We start from the raw sequence: 13,582 nt of genomic DNA, 5'->3' as shown, positions 1-13,582 counted from the left end.
AAGCCAGCTCTGGCACCTTAAATTCTACTTTCATCAAGAACATGGTAATTCACAGTAGCTTGCTGAGTTTTGGTTTGTGTAACAGCAGGTCTCCTCATATCTTTTTTTTTTTCTCTTTTTTTTGTAAGTAAACACCCATTATAGACTATTTTGTTTCATTATTTTGACTTTGCCTTTCACCTCTTTGACCTAGAAAATTGAGAGTTCTTAATAACCAATGTCCTTGTTAGAAACTTACTATGTTGCTCTTTTTGGAACAGCAAGTCAAGTATGTGGCACAGTATAAGGATCTCAATGTAATTTGTTTAGAGAGGCTGTTGCTTGACAAACCTTTTCTGAACAGGCTACATGGTAAATGAGAAACTGGAAGTCTCAGGGGTGGGAAGGATAATGGACAATAGATGCTTTCACTTCTGGTGCCTGTTCAAGGCCAGTCTGTCAAAGACTGAAAATTGTTCCCTTGTCAGACTGGGCAAGTGGCCTGTGAGTAAGTGGTTGGTTGACTCTGCCTGGTGCCTGATCAAACTTGCCCACAAGTCAAGAATGTCCCCCCATTTGGTTCCCTGGCCCAGTTGTTTCAAAAGCCAAAGCTGAATCTGCAGCTGCCTCTTCTTCCCGATCCAGACCAAGATGTTTTGCTCATTTATCTTTTTATCTATTAATTTATTTATTTGTTATATTTTGTCATCCCCTTGTTTTCCTCTGTAACACCTGTTGGAACTACCACATGGGAAAAAAAAGTACCACACAGCAAAAAAGGGTAGTTTTCTTGAGGATGAAAGAATTTCCTCCCCCAACAGAGATCACTGGTTCACAGAAGGTCAGGATCAATGATTCACCCCATCAACAGCACACCTGGAGGAATAAATATCACCCCAAAATATGTTGCAGAGATATTGCTCTCCTGCAATATCTCTTCATTTGCTGAGGGCTCTATGAGACTCAGTCATGCTTTCCCAGGTGAATCATGGCCAGCTAAAGAGAGACGAAAGAAATACAGAGCAATTAAGTGACACCAATTTATCTGGAATAAATAAAAGTTTGGTGGTAAAGATGGCTTGCAAGTTCAACCAGTCTCAGCAAACCTCATGTCACCCCTTCTGGGATAGACAGCCCAGCCTTTCAACAGGAGAATGTTCTCACAAAGGTGAAGTGGTTTTGAGCAATTTCTTCAATGGACTGGACACCAACAGGCTTCTTTCTGACACCACAGTGGAGACTGGCCCTTTTTTTCCCTCTTTCTTTCTTACTTTTTTCTCCCTAAGAAAATGGAATAATTACTGGGGCAGGGTGGAGGGAAAGAGAGAGAAAAATATATGCTTTGTTTATACTTAATATCCAGGATTGGACTTCAGCTTGTGGGAAGTATGAAAGTTTCCCCAAGCTTTTGAGGGCTCTGTTGTGCCCTGAGTGATGACTGCTGCCTGATCCAAATTGGTGTTTAGGATTCTCCTGCTCCTATTCACAAGCACTGAGTTTCTCTCTTGTGTGGGCAATGCCCTGTTTGGTAATGCCAAAATTCTTCATCTGCCCTACAAGAAGCAGTAGATCTATTTTTCTACAGTTTCTGCAACAACTGCAGGTATATTTGTAGACCCCCAATGTGGTTGGGAGAGGATGAAGTACATTTTGGATGGAATTATTTTAAGACACAGAAGCCCCTTAGCTTCTGTACAGAGGAGATTATGTTAGTAAGAGACAAAGATATGCAGAAATTAGGTTGGAAAGAAAAACAGCAGAGACAGAGATAGGCTGGTCAAAAGGGAGTGGAAATAATTATTATGGAAAGATGGGAGAATGGGCTGGAAACCAAAGGGTGGATAAGATGAACTGGAGGGCAAAGACAGATAAATAGAAGGATAGATTTAATTAAAGTTAAGCAGAGTTGGTAATGAAGAACTTGGAAAAATGCTGTTGTGAAGAACAGGAAAATATGAGAGAAAAAATGAAAATTTTTCTGGTTTTTTGGAATATCTTGTAGTTTCTAAGAAATTATTTAATAGTAGTGCACCTTTTAGAAAGCTAAGAAGGAAGTAATAGTAAAAAAGCAACGAAGAAACATTTAACTAGATATTATTTAAAGTTTATTTCTTAGTCTGTGTAAGGTTTTAGCCACACAGCTACTGGTGGAATAGTCAGCTAAGATCAGTAGCTGGTTTTAAGTATCTTAGCATTAGAGTTTATTTTGTAGAAATATTAGCTATTACATTAGAGATGTTATAGTAGGTATATTAGTTAGATATTATATTACTATTGTGCAATAATATATAATAATAATCAATGGCAAAATATGCCAACTAGTATGTATATATATTACTAAGTTTGGTTGACATGAAAAAACAATGGTCCATTATAAATTAAATATAGACTTGCCCAGATGGTCCCATACCTTCTCTAAAACCAAAAATATAGGGAAATAGGCATTAAGGATTTTTTTTTTCATCACAAACTCCATGTATGTTCAGGTTCTTACTTATTTTGAAGTTTATTTTGAAATAAGATAACTTTGTAGTTTGGGAAATGAGTGGATGAAATGAAAAAAGTGTCTCAGTTACACATTAAACTCTTAGGAAGTCACACCTGCATTTAAGACTTAACTGTTAGAATAGCTCCAGTATCCAAAAAAGTATTGGGATTTATAAACATCTTGAGTACAGCTAGGGTGATGAACTACTTAGCAAGATATGGAGCAACAGGCCAATTCTCTACCCAATGACTGACTGTTTTCAAACTCTGCCTATGAGCCTGTGTGTGTGACTATGTCCCAGTGTCCAAAAAATAGGTCTTAACCCCACTGATGTGCCTCAGATTCTTCCCTAAAAATCATGATCTTAAACTAGAAAGAATTTTTCTTCCCACCCATTAGGATTTGAGGGAGAAGGTGTTGAGCCCACCAGTTGATACAGGATGATAATCTGCAGCAATCTCTATTTCTTTAATCTATCTTCTCCATTTCATCATTTTAGCATCTGAAATCTAGTCTGGTTTCTCCTGGCCACTCACTCCAGTGTTTTTGTGCCATACACTGGTGAAACAGAAGCTGAAGAGTCCAAATGCTCCCCATCAATAGTCTGCAATGGAGAGTGTTCGTGCCCTGACAATGAAAATCAGCTCCTTCCTTGGCAGTACGTGCTGCTGGAGGCTTCTGTGCGGTGTCATTTACAGCCCTGTTGTCTTTGTAGATTCCTGCTACGATGTGAGAACACTGATGAGTGGAGGGGGAAGGGACCAACCTTCCCCTTACCATATGGGAAACATCTGTAATGGGCAGCAGGGCTCTCTCTAAAGAAATGTGTTGTCATTTCATAGTTTCTTCAAAGTGTTACATAGACAAAAGTTATCAACTTGAATTTTTACCAGCCTTGACTGTCCCAGCCTCTGGAGCCAGGCATTCACTGGTAAGTATTCTTTTAAATGAGACAGTCAGTAATGTTTTAAACTATCTCACCCAAAAAAATGTAACATCGACTGGAAAAGTATAGAGTAGTCCAAGTGCTCCAGAAATAAAACAAAAGAAACAATATCATGCCCTTTTATTGTGGCCCCTTAACTCTAGTCCTCTGAGAGTAGCGCTGATTGATGTCAGTGATGCAACCTAAAAATTAATGTCAATTACCCAAAACAAAATGCACATAAGTGACTTCAGGGTCTGATTTCAGTCCACAAAAGCCAGGAAATTCAGAGCTACTGGAGAGACGAAAACCTGGATTTCACATTCCCATCTTACCAACAGCCATTCTGCTAGGGGGAAAAGGAGAAACAAAGGAAAAAGGAGTTACACCATTACAATAAATAATGTGATGGAGACAACAGCTCTCTCTTTGCCAAAGCCTGAATCCACTGGGTCACATTAGCTTTAAATCCAGGAACTGCAGTGTGTTCTAGATTTGGGGCTCAGATCTACCACCTTTCTGCTTTTTTAAAATATGAATTCTTTTATTGTTTTAGTTAACAATTACATTTAATTATACCTAACTACCTCTTCATTACAGTAATTATTTAGTGTTCTTTCATTTCCAGCCACTGGAAATGGGGATGTTGCTGTCAGCATGATTAGCCCATGTTATCTACTTGATGCAATAATTGCACATCCAAACAGAATTGACCCTGCACTCACTGATAAATGAACATGCAGTAATCGAGATGTTCTGGTGTCAGCATGCAAACAAATCAAAATGTTCTAACATCAAAGTAGGTACAAAAAAACTTCCATACAGGATTTAAATATTCCTGGATGTTATTAAAAAAATATGGTCTGGGATATCATGAAATGCCCGCGGTGGGGTTACAAGCGAGTAATCCATCTCCCTATTCCTAAACCCATATTTAGTGACTGAACAATGGCAATCAGCCAGAACAATCTCGTGGCCTGGCCAGTTTGTTTTCAAAGGAGTATCACTTTTATAGATGTGCATATAAATGTGTATCTCTTAAACTGGATACAAGGGAAAAAGATGAGATGCAGTAAAGAAGAAAAGAGAGTTTGATGCGATGGGTCAGACCACTGAGATATTGTTGATGGCATCGGTCTGTCCTTGCATTTCAAAATAAATTTCTTATAAGAAACATGTGCCATAGGAAGTGACATGTGAAATTAGGTCTGTGGAGGTGGGGTATAGCAGGAAGGTTCTGAGTCTGCTGAGTTATTTCATTTGCTTCACAAAGTAAATATTATTTGCCCAGCCCCCACCCACAACCAATCAGTCAGAAATTGCCAAAAGGAATTTTTATTCACTTCTAGGAAGGACATTTTGGAATCCTGTTATTCTCAGCTATTATCCAGTGTCCCTGGGATTACCCAATTGCCCAAGATGTTAGGCAGGTAAGAAACAGATGGACAGAAAGACATTTAGAAAGATTAAAGATAATTTGAGCTGTACATTAGAGACTTGAAGGCTATGTCCACTTGTGAACCAGCTTTTCCAGCATATTATTATGGATATAATTTCATTTAAAAAGTATAATATAATGAAAAGTCTTCCCTTCCTTGGGATCCCAAGTTCCTTGGCACATTCTTGCAGCTCATAACTTGCCTGCAGCTCTCTGAAAGTGCAGTGAGGGCTCTCCTCTGTGCAGGCTGCCCAGTGCAGGAGCCTGCGAGGCGTTGGGCAGTGATCCCACACTCCCAGTGTGCCACTGGCATGGCTTGTGTTCATCAGACCCTGCTAAACACAGGAAAGAATTTGTCTCTCCCGCAGGTAGGAAATGCTGAGGAGAGCAGGACTGGGCCCTGCAGCGGGAGTGGTGGCCAGGAGGGGACTGCCCTCTGCACATGTCCCCACTCATTCCTTTACAAATAAAGGCTCCTCATGTGCTCAGCATATTTCAGCATTGAGATTGAATTGCAGGAGACGGTGAGCAGGGCCACTATCACCCAGACCCAGTCGGGATCTGGTGTTTTTCACAAATCATAGAATGATTTAGGTGGGAAAAGCTTTCTAAGATCATTGAATCCAATTAAATCCATTAACCCAGCACTGACTGCCAAGCCCAGCACTAAAACCAGTCCCCAAGTGCCACATCTACACATTGACCACGTTATTCTTGTTATCCATTTTTTCTTCTGTTTGCTTTGCATATATTGAAGAAATCAGTCATTCATACTCCTTTCCTTTCCAAATCCTCATGCTTAAGTCTGGCTTGAATGGAATAAATGTGTCATTACTTTGCTGAGACTGACTCAATACTTAAATGGATTGTGACTGAAGAGAGAAGCATCCTTCTGTGATTTTCACCAATTACTAATGAAGTGTTAACTGTTCAAAGCAATTAACTGCTCTGCTTTGTATTTTTTACGGGCATATTGCATTCTTGGCATAAGGGGTAGGTCATCCTGCATGTAATTAAAGAATAACCTTTGATTTCCTAAATTATAAATGCTTGCCATCATCTAAAATCAAATATTTGTATCAATACATGCCTGGAATAATGTTCTAATTAAGGATGGAGCTTTGTTTTGAAGGATAGGGGTATTTGGCTTTCATACTTAGTGAACCATTTTTTAAGTTTGGATTTGATCCTGATTTCCAGAAGTTCAGGAGAGACCAGGAAACCTATTTTGATTCAGGGTTATTTCTAATATAAATGTCATAAAACTTGGTAGTGTGTAATAATTTATTCTGCTGCTAAAATATTGGTTTGAACTGCCTCAGAACTTGGATTTTTTCTCCAGCGTATACCAGAAATACATGTGAAAGATCGATTGGATGCCATTCTGCAGCCTAATCCTAGGTAATTTATTCAGTTTTACCTGAGAGAAAGGTCCAAATATATATATTCTTCTGGTTTTAATCAGTCTAACTACAATTGATTCAACTTTTGCCTGAATAAGGAGCGAGTAAAAACTGAGCAAGAGCCTCAAGATTTGGCTCTTATTCATTAACCTCAGGGCAGACTTCATTTTGTGTGATTTTTAAGCTATTAAAATGTTGGTTGGCTTCCATTTGAGCTCAAATTCCTAATATCACCAAATAATTATGTGTAGATGATGAAATGAAAAAACAGGCATGTAGTCTCCAAACACATTTCAGTCTGGGTGGCTGAAATGGCTCATAACATTCAATGCATGAAAATGGGGTGGATTGAATAAATTAGCAGAATCACAAAAGGAAACCACTATAGGAAATAGTTTTACATGTGTAATCACTGAAATACTCCAGTGAATGTGTCAATCTGTACTAAATAAATATATTTGTTTATAGACATGTTCTGTATTAGCTTCCACTCTTTCACAGCACTTTGCCAAGCAAAATCCCACTAGAAGTAGGATGTTCGCACCCGAGTAGGAGTTTCTTGGATAAATATTTTTTCTATATTGAGACCAAAACCACTTCTACAAATTTCAGACTTTGATTGAAATAGTATATTTCTTTTGCCTCTTTTTTTTTTTCTGTTTCCCCCACCCCTTCCCATCTCCTTCACTGACAACCACTGATGCATTACCTTAATTCCTCTTACCTCCCACTGCTCCGGTGCGCCAGCGCCCCTGTGCAGACAGAGCACATCAGTGAGGGCTGAGCGGGGCAAGAAGTGGCCACACCCCAGTGCTGCCACCAGCAAAGGGCCTCGGAGCCGGAGAAAATTCCTCTTTTCACAGACCTGAGTTGTTGGTTGGGCTCTCATTTCCCCGCTGAACTGCTCTGTTGAATCAGAGAGAGCAAGAGGTGCTGTGCTCTCTGCAGAGAGCATTTGCAAGATGCTTTCAGGAGGTAGGGGAGAAGTGTGTCACAAAATGTCATTAGATGCTGCTCTTTGTTACAATTTCAACAGGTTTAAGTGGAAAATGTAGGTGAACTCTGTTTGTTTGTCCAAATAATTTAATTTCAAAGTAATGCCCACTCCTCCCCTGCAATAGCTGCAAATTTCAGCATCCTTTTCTCTACATCTGGTATTTTAGCCATTAAAATGGAAGATAAAATGCAATGAAAATTATAATTATGGCATAGTATACAATGTATTCAAAGTGTCGTGTATTAGCTCTGTAATCAAGCAATCCTCAAAAAGAGGTTTTCAGTGAGTGATAGTATTTCTGTTTCAAAGGCAGGGGAAATGGAAGCACAGAGGCACTAAGTGGTTTGTCTGAGGCCACACAGCAAGTAAGTGTCAGAGCTGGGAGCAGAGCCCAGCCCTGGCTCCTGCCCTTGTACTCAGAGACTGTACCACACCATATTGTTTCCAAATAAATTTTCTCTTTAGCTCCTATGCTGAGGTCATCAGCAGTGGTGACACAGAGGGGAAATTTAACCTCTTTTGTCACTTCCTACAGAAAGAACCCCTGAGCTTCTACTGCAGTAGAAGAAAATCTTAAAAGGTCAAATAAAGTCATCCCTGGAGACAGGGAGCCATCCAGGTTGTTTGGTGCTGAATTTCTCTAAGGCTGAAGGAGTTTTTATTGTTAGTGGTATATTTTCAGATGGGAGTGCTGTGACTGTGCAGTGCTCTGAGTCATAAACCAGAGGTTTCGGTGTCCAGTCATACCTAAAGTCTCAAGACTTCCAGTTTTAATTTAATTCTCAGACATAATGAAGTTCCCTGTGTACCTTATTGTTGCCATGCAGCTAAAGCACATCAGGAGAGGAGAGTTTGACCCTTGAGCAGCTCTAGGTATTATGAGCAGTTTGACCCGAGGCAGTAAAAATATAAGTGAACTAATTGCAGTGCTCATGAGGAGATCAGGGACACTCAGGAACCACTGCATTTCCAGTGGGTGAGCGGATTAAGCTCTCCTAATTATGCTGGATTCCAGCAGGTCATATCCATCAAGGTCTGGTGCCCCATGGAGACCTGCTGTGTGCTTTGGCAGCAGTGTGTCTTGGGCAGACAGTTATGGGCCATTAGACCCACAGCAAGAGGAACTTGCTGGATTTCAACTTTCTCCACAGGAGAAAGACAGCTGATGCTGTCCAGGGAAGAGGGGTGATGGAGCCCTGCTACAGGCTGTGCAGCCTGGGGGAAGGGATTCCTCTCCCTGACTGTGAGTGGAGAGCAACGTGTGGTTGAAGTAGGGCTCAGAACAGGAATTTCTGTCAGTGTGCAAAGCAGCGCCGCCTTTCCTCTGACAATTAAAAAGAGTTTCTTTCTCTCACAAATAAAGCCCATTAAAGCTGTGGCAGTGATGGGAAAGATTTTCTGAAAATATGTTTGTTTTGCAAAACTAGCTGCCAAGTATTGTTTTATAGTTCCGTTTTTTCCTTCTTTCTATGCTGTTTACAGTACCCTCTGAGAGACTTAAAATGATCCCTCTCTCCCCACCAATTTTTTTCTTTTTTTCTGTTGGCAGACATTGGTACCCCACTCCCACACCCCAGTTCTTGCTGCAACAGAAGCCATCATCCTTTTGCCTTGTTTTTCTTTTTTACAATACCAGCCCAGCCCTGAGAGCAACATTTTTTTGTTAACTTCAGAATTGCAGTTTTGGCCAAATACACTGGAGGACAGCAGTACAAGCCCTACATTTTGTTATCCAACCACTGGTGGTATTGCACAGGGTGCCTGAGAAATTCATTTGGTCCTTTTTTCCAGTGTTCCTACATTGCCATCAGCCTTGGGAATGTCATTTATCCCAGAAGCAGAAAGCAGCAATAAAAAAGTTGGATAGTTGAGATCTAGACTATGTTCTTTAACAGACTTGGATGATATATCCTGGATATGTCCCATTCCTGTACACAACAGCCTGGTGTTACAAAATTATTAAAAATGTTATGCCACTGGCAGATAAAAGGTCAACCAAAGGCCAGAGCTGACTTTGCTGGGAAGCATTTTGTTGATGGGTGGTTTATTGGAGTAGTTTTTTTATCAATGTGTGATGTTTGTGGGCACCTACATGAAACGTTCTTGTGATCTCCGGTCCCTTTCTGATGGCAGGGACTCTAGAAATGGACACTGCTGCTGTCCCTGGTGTGTCACCAGGCTGAGGACTCAGGGAACAGACCTGAGGAATGCAGCTGTTGGTGTTTCTTACACCTGGTACAGTGAAAGCTGAGGGACAGATAGACTCAAGGCAAGAACAGAAGTGAAGACATCATGTCTGGTCACTCTGACTGTTCTGACAAAGGAAGATACAACAAAGACTTTGCTGACAAAAGAGATAACAAAGGACATTACTAGCACAAGAAGAATAATCAGAAGATTGTGTTTCTAAAGGGGACTGGGACAAAGGGATTGGAGTGGAAATTTTTGTTTGAATGTAGTGACCTATAAATACTGGTAAACTGGTGTAAAAAACTGGCTCTGCTTTGCTAGTGTAAGCAGAGTCCGTGTCACTCAATCCTCACAAGTGTTTTCCTGGGATCTAGTGTAAACAGCAACATGGCTGTGCTTCCAGAGGAACTGTTACAGAATACAGGATAAATGGATGCTGTAGCTCTCAGCACATTGGTCTGGCCTCATCATAAATGAAGTCCATGAGATTTCATGGCAACTGCAGGGCAGATCAGCCAGAGCATCATACAAGTAAATCTGTGCTAAGCTTGGGTGTCCATAGAAAGATATTTGGGTTGTGTTATTCATTACTGACTATGTATACAACATTACTTATATAAAGCTCTCCATCATCCTTTAAGTAACATCAGTCATCTGTGCTTTGGCTACTGATTAAAGATGGGTTTGTGGAATTAGAGCTTTCAGTGCTATTGTTGTAAATTGGAGGGAGAATTATCCATTATATTTCTTTTGTAACTTTGATGTACTTTTGATAAAGAAAGTTTATATCCACACAAATTTATTTAAACTTAAACAGAAGCAATTTATTCTAAACAATACATGGATTTTCATTTTCAAACAATGTTGCTTATACTTTGCCTCTTAAACTAATTATTATTTTAATCTCTAAATAAGCTGACACTTTGCATGTGGTTTGTCTGTTCAGGCTGGGATAAATTAGAGGAGCAACCTTTTAATCACTGGGTTCTTAATCTAAATGTTTTTATGTACAAAGAATTATGAATCTGTCCGGGGTGACCTGTTTGATGTTGTGGCAAGCTAATGAGATTTCAAAGTTAACATTTCCCAAATAAAATGGAAAGAAGAGACAGGGAGAAAAGGAGCAGATTCAAAATTAGAGAATATTGGTGGTTTATGGGTTCCAGGTTATTTGGAATGGAATGAAAGTTAATGCTACATCCTTTTTTTCCATCCTGCCAGCCAGTGTCTGATCCAAGAATGTCTCTTATTTAAAGAGCAGGGCTCCCTCCACTGTTCTTAAATAAAGGCTCTCACTGTCTAGATCCAACCCTCCCCAATTTTCACAGTAACATTGTAAGGCTGCATGAAGAGAATTATATTTAATAGAAAGAAGTTCTGCATATGATTCCCCTATCACAAACCTGCTCAAGTCATATGGTTTGATTTACATTTATGCAAATGTCAGAGAAAAGAGTAAAATTACCCAAGGCAGAAAGGACCATGGTATGTCGCAAACAAGATGTGCCTATTTGCATTTATGTTTGCTAATGAAGTTCAGCCAGGGCTTGCTCTTTGATTTGGATGTCTCTGTCTGCCATTCCATTTTATGCACTGTAATTAAACCACTTGCCCACACACATACAAGAGGACACCAAGAAAGGCAGACTTCAAGTTTTATAAATGCTGTTTTGTAACTCTCTTACACAGGGCTTATAATTCAGGGTTTAACATCTCTAAGTGATGCAACAGGCCTGCAGTGTGACATTGTGCTTAACTTTAGGGCAAGGAGAACTGCAGACTTAAACCAGTGTCGGATTTGGCCCAGTAAACTTTGGTGTCTCGAGTGCCCGCTGGAGATGTTTTACCCCAGACTTTCCAAATTTTATCCCAAATAAAAATTAAGCCTCAGCCCACTCAAAAATCACAGCTGTTTCCTTCTCCTGCCAAAATTATTCTTTCTCATCATGCTACAGCTGTGAAATCCTGCACTAGTGTAAATTGTTAACTGGAAACCATTTCTAGCTGAGGTGCCTATTCAGAAAGAAGTCTTGGTATTGTAATCTACTCTGTTCTCTCATTGAGGAGTACATCATGTTTGGCTGGGACTTGTTTCTGTAAATCATAGAATCACAGACTGGTATGGATTGGAAGGACCTTAAAGGTCATCCAGTTCCCACCCTCTACCATGGGCAGGGACACCTGCCACTGTCCCAGGCTGCCCCAAGCCCCATCCAACCTGGCCTTGGACACTTCCAGGATTGGAGCAACCACAGTTTCTCTGGGCAACCTGTGCCAGGGCCTCACTATCCTCACAGGGAAAAATGTCTTTCTAATATCCAATCTAAACTTACTCTCAGTTTAAAGCCATCTTCCTAGTCCTAAATTGCTAATAAATACAATTATCTGTCCTTTAAATTGTCCTATGAACTCTTCACTAAGCTGTCCCATTTCATAGGACCTACTGTGAGAACAGGAATTTTGCTACCCTTTTCTTGGAGTGGATCTTTTTGGTCCTTCATAATGACACTACAGTCCTACCACTACAGGAGAGAAATGGGACCAAAAACGAAGAGAGTAGAAAATGGATAATTTTTCATGAAATTTGAGGATTAGATTGGCCAAGTTCCCTTGTTCCATGCTGGCTTTTTAAGCTGTTTGTTTTTCCTTCTTCCATCAAACTAAGGGCAAAGCAAGATGTTGCTTTTAGGCAACTGACAGCAGTGAACACTGCCTATCTTTTCTGCTTCATTGTGCCTCCTTTCAGATGGCTGGAAAAATGCCTGTCTTCATTGATTAAATAATGGTAGTGTTGCCAGAGAGGATCCTGTGCCTGAATCCAAGGTGCTTTGACAACTTGAAGGAGCAACATTTCCAAGGGAGCATTCCTGTATAGAGGATGCCTGAGAAGGTTCTTCACAAGATGCCTTCATGGGGTAGAGTCATAGAATGGTTGAGGTTAAAAGACATGTTAAAGATCTGGTTCCAACCCCAGTGCTATGGGCAGGGATAGGACTGGGAAGCAAGGACCAAGAAGCAAAATCATCACAACTCTCCCCTAAATGGGAGCAAGTGGTAGGAGTGGCCTGGACAAGATGAAGGTCATGTTTCTGCTTTCCCATTGACACAGCCTGTGCAGCCTCTGGCTCTGGTTGGCAGCAATCTGTCCTTCTACCTTCAAGGAGGTCAGAGACAAGGAGGAAGAATCTTGTCATGTGATATCAAGGAGCAGGAAGAGTTCCTGTGAGAGCTAGAATAGCTAAATAAGGTTAGATCAACTTTTTAGGACATGAAAGCCATTCTGGGAAGGCAGATTTGTCTAATTTGTGCCGGATTAGGCGATTCCCCATGTCTGAAAGTTGGTCTCTTGACCACTTCCGCACATATTGGGTACAGCAAGAGTCTTACAGAACTTCAAGGGTAGCAGAGACTCAGCCTACAGCAGGAAAAGTCAAAGCACAGCCTGGTAGTAAATTCTAAGAGAGAACACACACAAAATTTGGATGCAGTAGACACTTTTCTAAAAAGGGCTCCAGAAGGAACCATGGGCTTATGTTATCTCTTTACAGCAAGACATATCCAGCAAAATGGATACAGCTATTTTAATCCCACATCAAGAGCCTGCATCATCCTCTATCTGTAATTCTGAGCCAAATAATCATATTTAAAAAAAAAAAAATTAAATGTGGATGCTGCCAAAGTGGCATAATGCACCCAGAAGTGTCATCCAAACCCTCTAAATTATCTCCAACCACATTAAATGTCTGCCACATACATCTAAACTCTTGCAAGGGCACATGCACATGTGAGTTTTATGAAAAACATCTTGCTGTTTCTCTTCATGATTCTTGGCATGTAAAGATCTGTCTTTCAGTATCACAAATTCAGTTGTATAGATCTTAAAGATATCTGGTATAACTCAGAAAGATGGGATGTCTGTAAAATACTTTTTCTCTGCATAAAAGCTTTTTGGAGGTTAACCTTTATTATCTAGCAATGTATCAAAATGAGTACGAAGTGTTATCTTGTTATGGAATGGGATGAAGCAAACTCCCTCCTCTGAAATACTGATTTTCAAAACAGTTACCTTTATGCTGAGGTTGAAGGTATGAATGGTTTCTGGGTAAAATGGTTCAATTTATGGCCAAATTCCATAATGAAACATACATATATCAGAATGACT

At 40.2% G+C, this 13,582-nt stretch overlaps 1 protein-coding gene across 7 annotated transcripts in view; it reads left to right on the top strand.

The window, feature by feature from the left end:
* The window catches only part of SUPT3H (SPT3 homolog, SAGA and STAGA complex component), a 260,596-nt gene that overhangs the window by 243,217 nt on the left and 3,797 nt on the right, over positions 1 to 13,582 (top strand). For 2 of the 7 annotated variants that reach the window (XM_085576231.1, XM_085576232.1), the window contains exon 11: positions 1 to 13,582. This exon is cut by the window's left edge and continues 32,229 nt beyond it. The exons of the other annotated variants lie outside the window; for them this stretch is intronic. The gene's annotated coding sequence lies outside the window, so the exon portion shown is untranslated. 7 annotated transcript variants of the gene reach the window in all.

Source organism: Lonchura striata, chromosome 3, assembly GCF_050655825.1.
Source record: "Lonchura striata isolate lonStrDom1 chromosome 3, ASM5065582v1, whole genome shotgun sequence".
NCBI lineage: Eukaryota > Metazoa > Chordata > Aves > Passeriformes > Estrildidae > Lonchura > Lonchura striata.
Note: the sequence above shows the minus strand (reverse complement) of the source record. Positions and strands in the feature narration are given on the sequence as shown.